We start from the raw sequence: 10,859 nt of genomic DNA, 5'->3' as shown, positions 1-10,859 counted from the left end.
TGGCGTCCAGCAGGACTGCCACCACTCCCGGCGCCAGTCACGCTCCCAAACCCCGCATCCACCACTTCAAGTAAATGTTCCTCCAACAACAAAACAGGAAGTTCTTCCCCTGTGTCGACACACACAAAAAGTCAAACAAAAAAACAGCTGCCTGCTCATTTAGCTTCACTGTGTCAGTACCCTATTGCCACACAGGAAGGAATCCAATATCCATATACACATGTCCCGTTCAATCCTCAAAACCTTGTCCTGTGGCAAACTAACACCCCCAAGTTTAAAAACGACCCAAAGTCAGTAAGACGCAGAATAGAAACCATAATCAACACCCACAACCCTACATGAACAAATATAAATCAGCTTTTAGATGCTTTTCTCAGTAAAAAGAAAAAAGCAGAAATTATAAATCAAGGAAATCAGTGGGTGTCAGAAAACGCGTAAAATAAAACTAATTGGCCAGAATCCAAATGCTGAGGGCATTAATCTGTTGCGCTTGCAACATGCCCGACTATCCCTTTTAAAAGGGCTAAAAAGAGCTGGCAAAAAAAAAAAAAAAGCAGACTGGACCAAAGTCCAGGCTATTAAACAAAGACCAAATGAACACCCAAGTAATTACTGTCAAAGGCTCCTAAGCACTATAAATAAACACGGTGGTGATTTCAACCCCAGCAGCCTTGCCAATCAAATGACAGTAAATTCTGCATTTGTTGGTCAAGCAACTAATAATATTAAAAGAATACATCACTAAGCACCACCCTGATTGAACCACCAAAACGCTTCCTCAGCTAGTCAGTCTGGCTTCCTATGTCCTTAACAAACGCCCTGAGGTCCAAAAGCAAAAAAAAAAAAAAAAAATTAAAACTAAAGCAAAAAAAGTAAATGTTTTAGCAGCTGCCCTCACTCAGCACTTCCAAGCACCCCCCCGGCAAGGCTACAGCCAGGGAAAAGGGCAAAAACAAAACAAACCCCGTACTTGGTCTTCCCAGCCCTTCAACCAACCAACAAGGGGGCCTCAACCAAATAACACCTGTAATTATTACAGGCAAAAAGGACATCAAAAAAAAATTGCCTGGTTCGTCTGCGGGGGGCCCCCCACACCATTTCCGACTCCACGTTCGGCTGCCGCACCGCCTAAAATTAACCATCACCAGCAACTCCTAAAAAATTTACTTGAGTCTGATAAGTAACTAAGGGGGGAAGGAAAAGGCTTTTCCACAAAATAAATTGCAAAAATTCAAATGTAACCACATATAAAATTAGGTGTCCTTTTTCTGAACCATATGTTAACATAAAAGTACAAGGCCAGGTGTATAAATTTGGTCGACACTGGCCAAATCTTTCTTCACTGGGTGTTTCCCCAAGTCAGGCCAAATTAAGGGTAGCAAAAACTAAACGGGTGGTAAAAGTCTCAAAAAAGCCCTTTAGCGTCCCTTATAGTGTTCCTATAAAAGTCACCATTGGACCCTTAACAACTGAGCATGCCTTCTTACTATCAGGTGAATCACCTGTTAACTAACTGGGAAAAGATCTGCTCTGCAAGCTCCATGCCACCTTGCAGTGTAGCACAAACAAAATCCAAATTAGTGTCCCCAGTACTAACCTCTTAGCTTTTCAAGCCATGCTTAATAAGTCTGGGTGCCCTTCTCTCCCTAAAAATCTCCAAACTTTGCCCAAATCACTGTGGGGATAAACCCCCACAGCAGTAGGGCTCCTTAAATCTGCTACCCCAGTCAGTATCCAAACAAAGCCAGGTCAACCCCCATCGGTACCCCAGTATCCCCTGTCTAAAAAAAGCAAAAAAAACCTTAAAACCACTGGTAACTAGCTATTTAAAACAAGGAATACTGAAAAAGTGTCTCTCACCCTGTAACACCCCCATCCTTCCAGTCAAAAAACCTAAACCCGGTCCTAATGGTAAACCTGTGTACTGGTTCGTACAAAACCTTTGGGCAATTAACAGTTATGTTATTCCACGACACCCCGTAGTTCCAAATCCAGCTACTATTATTACAACCATCCCAGCCACAGCAATTTGCTACACTGTCATTGACCTGTGTGCAGCTTTCTTCAGTATTCCCATACACCCAAATTCACAATACTTGTTTGCTTTCACCTGGAAAAAAAAACAATTGACTTGGACGCGGTTACCCCAAAAATATGTAAAATCCCCCATGCTTTTTTCACAAATCCTCCACAAAAATCTATCTACAGTTACCTTATCCTCAAACACTGCTTTAATTGTCTATGTAGATGACCTCTTATTAGCTTCAAAAAATATGAACTCTTGCAAGAAAAATACTAAAAAAATTACTCTTAGCCTTAGCAAATAAAGGGCATAAGGTGTCTCCCTTAAAGCTACAATACTGCCAGCCTAAAGTAAAGTATCTAGGCTACATACTCAAAGCAGGCACCAGGAAGTTTTCACCCAGACGCTTACAAGCAATTCAAAATCTCCCACGGCCCCAAAATAAAAGGTAAATCCATGCACTCTTAGGCGTGGCAGAATTTTGCAGACCTTAAATCCCAGCCTTTAAGGAAATAGTCTGTCCTTTAGTTCAAGCTACTGCTAAAAAAGCCAAAAATCCTGTTCACTAGTCTAAAAATAAAAAACAAGCATTTCACCAAATAGAACATGCCCTCATAACTGCACCAGCCCTGGGCCTCCGTAACTATACTAAACCTTTTATCCTATACGTTCATAAAAACAAAGGAGTTGCTTCTGAAGTACTAACACAACCCTGGAAAAATCAGCCTCGACCAGTTGCATACTACTCAGTTCAGCTAAACCCTGTTGCCCAAGAAGCCGTTGCAGGCCTCCGCTCCATTGCCGCTGCTGCAACGCTGGTACAGCAAGCCCAAGATTTAGTCTTGGGCCACCTGCTCACCGTAAAAGTGCCGCACTCAGTCAAGGCTCTCCTCCTCCAGCATAACACTCAGCATTTTTCAAACCAGAAACTAAACCAATATAAAGTTCTTTTGCTAACATCGAAAAACATCACCATACAGCAATGTGCACAACTCAGCCCAACCACCCTTCTGCCAAAGGCAGATAAAAACAGCCACGCCATAATTGCTGCAAACTGGTTAAGTTTGTGGAAAACCCCCAGAGTAACCTTAAAAATCAACCCTTACAAAACCCAAAGTATATCCTTTTTACCAATAAATTGTTGTCAGTCATCAGAAATACAAGGCATGCAGGGTACGCAGTGACCACAGTGCAATGGGTTTGGAAAGCCAGGCCCCTTGTGCCAGGTACCAGTGCCCAAGCTGAAAAACTTATTGCCCTGGGAAGGGCTTGTGAGCTTACTAAAAACTGTTCAGTAACTATTTTTACTGATTCTCAATATGCATTTGGCATTTGTTACGCAATCAAACAATTGTGAAAGCAATGAGGTTTCCTTACCTCGAACGGACATACTTTTGCACATGCCACTAAAGTAAAAAAACTTTTAAATGCCATTCTGCTTCCCAAAAAAATTGCTATTCGCCATTGTCCAGGGCACTCTAAAAAAAACACAGACTCTGCAGTTGGAAATAATAAGGCTGACACGGCAGCAAAAACCACAGCCATTCAGCCTATTTCTAATAGCTATGATTCCCAGCTCTCCTGTATTACTTTACCAAACCTTCCCTCTATATATCAGCACCTACAACCGGCTAAAGTTCAAATACAAAAAACTAAATATAAAGGGAAAAAAGGGACAAATAATGTTTAAAGGGTACCCGATGGTCATCCCATCGCTCCTCGTGCTATTTTACGCATACTGGTCCAACAAATTCATCATCTTAAATCACTCTAAAGCAAAAAGTTTAGCACAAAGCGTGCTCCGTAATTGGTTTGCTCCTGGCATTTATGTGGAAGCCACTAGGATTGTAAACTCTTGCCCTATATGTCAAGCCCACAATCATTCAACCAAAAAAATCCCTCAGATCGAAGGAAAACCTTGGGCATACTTACCATTTCAAAGGTTGCAAATTAATTACATAAACTTACCAAAGGCTTTTCATTACAAAAATTGTCTAGTAATAATTAATCAGCTCACTGGATGGCCAAAAGCCTTTCCAGCTACACAAACAAATGCTTCCACCGTAGTCAAAGCTCTTCTCAAACACATTATACAAAAATTTGGGCTTCCCAAAGTAATTAAGCCAAACCAAGGGTCACATTTCACAAAAAGAAGTGTTACAAAAAACCTATAAGGTTTTAGGGGTTCAGGCACGGTTCCTCACTCCTTACCATCCACAATCTTCAAATCAAGTAAAAAAACTAAACTTATCCTTAAAAACCCTTTTAAAAAAAATCTGTGCCAAGACTAAATTAAAATGGCCTAAGGCTTTGCCTCTTGTACTATTCGCGCTTAAAACAAAACCCCGTAGACCTCTTCATCTTTCACCATGCAAGTTACTATTTAGTCACCCACCACCCTTGTATAAAAAATAAAAAAGTCCACACATGAGCTTGTTAAAAAAACCCCAAAAATTAACTAATTATGTTTTATCATTGCAGCACTCTCTTAGTTCTCTCCACAAGGCTGCGACACTGGTGTAACCAGTACCTCTTAACTCCAGTCTTCACCCTTATAAAACAGGAAATCGGGTGTAGGCCAAAATACACCGATGCAAGGATTCCCTCATTCCACGTTGAAACGGGCCCTTCCAAAAACGTGGTAAAAAATGAATAGCCCAGCAAAAACCTCAAGCCTGCTACTCAACTCTTCCCTGGGAGCTTCCGAGCAATGTGGCAAAAAAACCCACATAAAAACTTTCCATTTGTTACTACAGTAACCTGCTACTTATTAGTCATCTGCAGCCTAAAAAGTAGCAACAAAGTTAAAAAGCACCTAAAAAAAAAGCCATCAAAATAATCATCATGGTTCTAATGATCTTCCTGGTCTGCTTTGTACCCTATCATGTCAATCGTTACATTTATATTCTCCATTATAATGGCACCAAAACTTCCTGTAAAACTCAGCAAATCCTGGCTCTAAATAACCGCGTCACTTCCTGCCTCACTAGCCTAACTGGTGCCCTTGACCCAGTCATGTATTTCTTTGCAGCTAAAAAGTTTCATAAAGCCTTATACAGCTTGTTCTGTGGCAAAAAGTCTGTAATGTTGCCCCAAACTTATAAAAAAAACCAAATAAAAGCTCACTAAATGCTAAGTCTAAACTGTGAGCAAGTAAATACATTTGTTTTCACTTTTAAATCCAAAACCCCTTTTTGTACCTTAGACCATTCAGCCAAGGTACTTACAATGACCTAGGCATCAGCCAAGGTACGTACCGCAACCTAGGCTGAAAGGAGGGAATTGATATAAAAGATAGGTTAACTTGTTTAATTGAGTAAGTCCTAAGTTCAGTTCAAGCATGAGTAGTTCATAAGTTTATAAGTTCGTAAGTTCAAGTATTTTAAGTGTTTGTCTAACAAGTTAATTAGTAAACAATTTAACCCATGCATGTGACTAAAATATGTAATACTAAATATAATCTTACGAAAATGTAAGTGCTAATACAAAAAACATCTATTCTAAGGCTCAACCCTAACCCAACTGGAAAGAGGAAGGTGACCCTGACCCAACTGAAAAAAGGAAGGCGCCCTTAACTGAAAAGGGGAAGATGCCCTTATAATAATGACAATCGCAAAAAATAATTATAACTAACAGAAAAATATGTAACAATGACTAACCTCATTATACCATATGTAAAACAAACATAAATATAGAGGGTTCAACCCCTCTCGGACGTAGCTCTTGGCCCTTAAGGCGGGAGTCTACCCTTCTGCAGAAGCAATAAATTTTCTACTGGCACTCTTGTGTCTCTTGACTCATATTATCACGGCTAGTGCCCACGACGCAAGACCAAGCTGTCCTTTCCTGTTTGGGCAGCTAACTCAGGTTTTGCTAACAGGTTAAACTGGCTTATTGAACTTCTGTGCCAGATCCCCTTCAGATTCAAGTTAACTCACAGTCCCCTAGCATCCTAGGATGCTTTGCACCTCCCCTACAAACCTCCCTTCACAGGTGGGTGGGCTAGCTTTGGCCCAAGCTGTCTGCTCCAGCCAGGCAGGGAGGCATGCTTTAGCACTCCTCTCCCTGGCTCTGGCCTGGGCCACTGCAGGCATGTAGCTGCATTTCCAAATCAAAAGTGAATGTCTGTTCATATGTCCATTCAATTTGTGTGGCTTAGACTAACCTGTGAAAATTTAATTGATTCAGCCTGGGGATTTTTGACAGTTGGTACTTAGCCCATGTGTTCCTATTAAAAAAAAAACCTTAACTGACCCACCAACGATTTTGGTGTTTTGTCTTGCAGGGTTTTTTTGGTTTGTTTGAGCCACTCTGCAAGTGAATGGTTGGTCCCAAAGTGAGGAAGTCTGAATAACCTTTCACCACTGAGCTGACTCCCCGCATTACTAGACAGTGCCTTGGACTGAGAGAAGGTGGTGTGAGGAACTCTGCACAGCATTACTGCAAGCTGTCAGCAGCAGAGGGAAGGAATTTGGCAGTGAGCCTCTAAGAATGAAAGAAGTACAAAATGTAATAAGGGCAAAATTTCCAAACACTGTATTGTAGCTCTCGTTATAGTATACTTTGCACTGCAGTAAGCAAGACATTTGTCATCTTCATGTCCAAGGTGCTCCTTCTTAGACATTTTTGTCCTTCTTATTTTTTAAAATTATACACATGATTAGAACAGATCATTGTTGACTCAAAATGAAGATGAAGTATTTTCTGTAGTGCTAGGAGCTAAGGCAGGAAAGCCTGAATTTTATTTGAAAGTGCAATATTCAGATTCTGAGGATAGCAGCATATCTGTTAAGATTTATACTCGAACTGTAACTCAACACAAAAAGAAAAAAATGACAGACTGGCATTTTGAAGGTGAATGGCTAAAAATGTGACCATTTGAAATGAAGGAACTGAGATGATTCAAACCTCCTACAAACCTCCCTTAAAAGATCAATTTTGGAATAATAAGAAAAGTTAGACTTCACCAAAATTAACAACTTGGTTTCCATAGACATATATGCATACACACACACACACACGCGCGCGCGCGCACACACACACACACACACACACACACAGTTCTCAATAAATGCTGCCTTGATTTTCAAAAATGATGATAAATGTCATCTCCTATTAATCTCAACAAGAAGTGAGGGTGTTCTATGCTTTCAGAATGAAGGACAAATTTATTTAGGAGCTTCAGTATGGATAGTAGCCTAATATTAGAACCTTTTTCTGTGTGCAAATCTTGGAGAAGGACTGCTAAATGAAGGCAACTCTCATAAATTGGTTTCTTCACCTGTAAAATGAAGACAAGAATATTTTCTGACCTTATAGAGGCACTGGGAGCCTTGCTAAAAAGATGTAGAGGAGTAAATGTTGCCAAGTACTATTTATTATGGATCCAGTTTGTCTCCCACTAAAGTTAATGGCAAAATTCTCCCTTCAGCTGTATCAGTACTGGACCCCATGCTGGCTTTTAAAAACAATCAAAACAGCCCTTTGGATACGGACAAACCACATGAAGTAAAGATTGAGCAAATCTTTTGCTGGCCGATCTTCTAAGTCTGAGTCTATGGAGAGAAGAAAGCATTGGTGATGCGTAGGGGGTGCACCCCTTGAGATTGGCCATACCCCCCACTGAGAGGAGGGCTGGGAGCACTTCTGGGTTTGCCACTGGCACTTCTGCTGGTGGTGGTGATTGGCCACTGGTGCCTCCCACACTATTAGGAGGCACCAGTCGCCCATGGAAGAAAGCAAAGCTCAGATTCATGTCACTTGTAAAGGAAAGCTGTCTGCTCAGCGCTGCAAGATTAGCATGACTGGCTGTAGTGATACATACAAGCCGAAACTTTTCCATAGTTGACCACTCATGCACAGACATCTTTGAAGGACAGGTTCAAGTGCCTTCTAAAAAGTAGATATCCTCAGACTCCTGGTTTTGTTTAGGAGGGGACACAAGTCCAAAGTCCAGATAAGGGACCTTGGTTCAGTGCTGTTTTCAAGGTCATACCATGATGTTATGGTGTCACATGTATGGCGCACATAGAACAGCAATCCTTCTTTTTTGTGACTTAAATGAGCCATATGTGCACGGGCAATCTCACTTAAATTATACTCGCCCAGTTCCTTCCCATAGAACAATTACCTTTAATTCTGTGATTCACATTAAAAAGCAGAAATTATTTGCATACAAGGACTTTGAATAAATAAAGAATGTTTGAAAATTCTAAGTAACAATGAAGCTTTGTGAATATAAAACCATAGTAGGAAAATTTTTCTGTCCTATTTATTCTGTTTTGCAACCAAAATAAGCCCTATGTTGCAATCTGTGCAGAGGTATAAATGCCTTAACCAGCTAAAAGAAAGGGGAAAAAGTCAAACGTTCATAAAAATGGTAAGGTTCAGCCTGATGCAATTTAAAATCGTCAAGTCTAAGTGTATCTCTTTGTTGTCTGTGCTTTTAGACACAGATTGGAAAATTTACAGGCCAGGAAGCATCTCCTTTCTATATGTTTATACAGCACTTAGTAAAATTGCACCCTGGATTCTAGGAACTACTTCCACAATGCAAGTGAAGAACAACTTTCTTAATGTTCCCTGTCAGGAAGATGTTTTAGAAATGAGGCAGTCCAAAATTATAAAAATGTTTTAAAGTGATTTTTAGCCAGCCTAATTTCTTTTATTTTTAATTTCACAAAATATGATTTTAATTAATCTGAAATGGTACTTTGCTGAAACAAATGTTTGCATCAGTGGAATAATCCATTTTAAAATTTGGAACTCAGTTTCTAGAGAATTTCAAGATGTATACAGTTTTCAAGCAAAAAATAATGAAGTGTTTTTTATACAAATCAGCTTCTGCGGCATTGCAAACTCGTTCCTTGCTCTCATTTTTCAAGCTTTCCATGTCCTGTTGGTATCCTTTTATATAGCCCTATTAAAAATTGTGAAAGATCAGCAAACATTTATGTTGGTGCCAAGGGTTATTGGTTGTTTCAGACAACCAATCAGAGTGCAAATAAAGTGTTACAGACAGACAAACTAAGGTTTTTATAATATTAGATATTACTATTTTCGGAAATTTCAAATTGAATTCCCATCCTAGAATTTATACTCTTGCACTCTTCTAAGCAACACTACTGCTTGTTAACATCATGCACAAAGGAACTGCTGCTCTGGACCAGGTCCAAGATCCATCTAGTTCTATATTCTGTATTTGACAGTGACCAGCACCAGATGCGTCAAGGGAGGGCATAACAATCTCATAGCAAGCAGATGTCAGACTCTCCCACCACCCACACAGGTCACATCCTGCTCTCTAAGAGAGATCAGCTGAAGCCCTGAAGCATGAGGTTTAATGTCTCTCCCAATGTTTTATTGCCATGAACTTCACTAAATACTAATATTCCTGAAATTCACATCAAGAGTCCATTTACAGCTGTTACTAAGTCATTGTCCTCAACAACTTCCTGTTAGAAAGAATTCCACAGATGTATTACATATCGTATAAGAGAAGTATTTACTTTCATTGGTCTTGCATGCCACCCTCTTTTAGGGTGCATACAGACATTAGGAGTGGTTAGATTGCACCCAATCTAACTTAGTTTGCCCAGATATGGACCCTCCCCTTAGATCCCTAGTTAGGTTGATCTAAGTGCAAACCATTCAGAAGTTCAGGAAGTTTAGATTGTCTACAAATTGCTGACCTGATCCAAGTTAACCTTATCCCAGAGGTAGTCTAACTTAGATCAGGTCTGGTAAGATCTATCTGACTGAATTTCTGTACAGTTCCCACCACAGCCCCAGGACTGGGAAAGCCCAGCCACTGGCCCCAGCCCCGGGGCTGCACTTTTCATACCCCCCCTTCCTGGCATGGGGCTACTTTTAGCCCCCTGGCCCCTCCCTCCATCCCCAGATGGACAGTCCCATGCCGCAGAGCAGCCAGCCCCCCGCCCCCTCCCCTCAATCCTGTCAAAACCCCCATCCTGCAAGCCACCCCTGGTCCGGATATGAATTGTATTTGCTGGTGCTGGGGGCTGATGAAGTAACTTGGGGTTGAGGGGAGCAGTGGGCAGGGGGGATTGGTTTGCCATGGGGTGTTGTTCATTTGGGGATGGGCGGTCAGGGGAACTTGGGGAGAGAGCCTCCCTACCCTGACAAACCCCCCGATCCCTCTAAGCCTCCCTTGCAAAACATGCTAGCCCCACTGATCCCCACACAGACTCCTGCTTGCCTCCCTGATCCCCTCCACACCCTCCCTCCCCTCACCCTGACAAACCCTGCCTACCTTCCTGATCCCCACTGCAGACCCCACTTACCCCCTGTCCCCCCAACTCCCTTTCAAGGCCCTCCCACTAACCTTCCCCCCATCCCAATTCACCTTAGATCAGCCATTTTTAACTCAGTCTAGCCTCCCTGAAAGTCTGTACGTATCCTTAGTTCATTGAATAACTTTGTATTCAGACACAGGGGAAATGGAAGTTGTTCATTAATCTCCTACCAACCTTCCATTGCTGGATAGGAAACGAATATAAAATATTGTGCTTCTTTTTAGTCTTCTACTTCCTAAAAGAAAATATCTGAATCTTTTCAGTCTTTCTGCTTGTAAGTATTTTCCCAGGTCCTTGAGCTTTTTTGTTGTCCTATTCTGAACATTGTCCGATTTTGTGGTGTCCTGTTTGAGATGCAGTGGCTAGTATTTTGTGTTTTCTGACCACACTGAGCTCTCTGTGGGTATTACTACATGATGAAAAGCATCTCCATGCTGAAATGTGGCCACTGAACTGTTGAGACATGTTGCATATACTAATTCTTAAACTGAAAGAAGTGTAGTCTATACCATAATATCTGT

This window comes from Gavialis gangeticus, unplaced genomic scaffold (genome assembly GCF_001723915.1).
Source record: "Gavialis gangeticus isolate Ggan-Ray unplaced genomic scaffold, GavGan_comp1, whole genome shotgun sequence".
NCBI lineage: Eukaryota > Metazoa > Chordata > Crocodylia > Gavialidae > Gavialis > Gavialis gangeticus.
The sequence above is the reverse complement of the archived record's forward strand: the minus strand, read 5'-3'. Positions refer to the sequence as shown.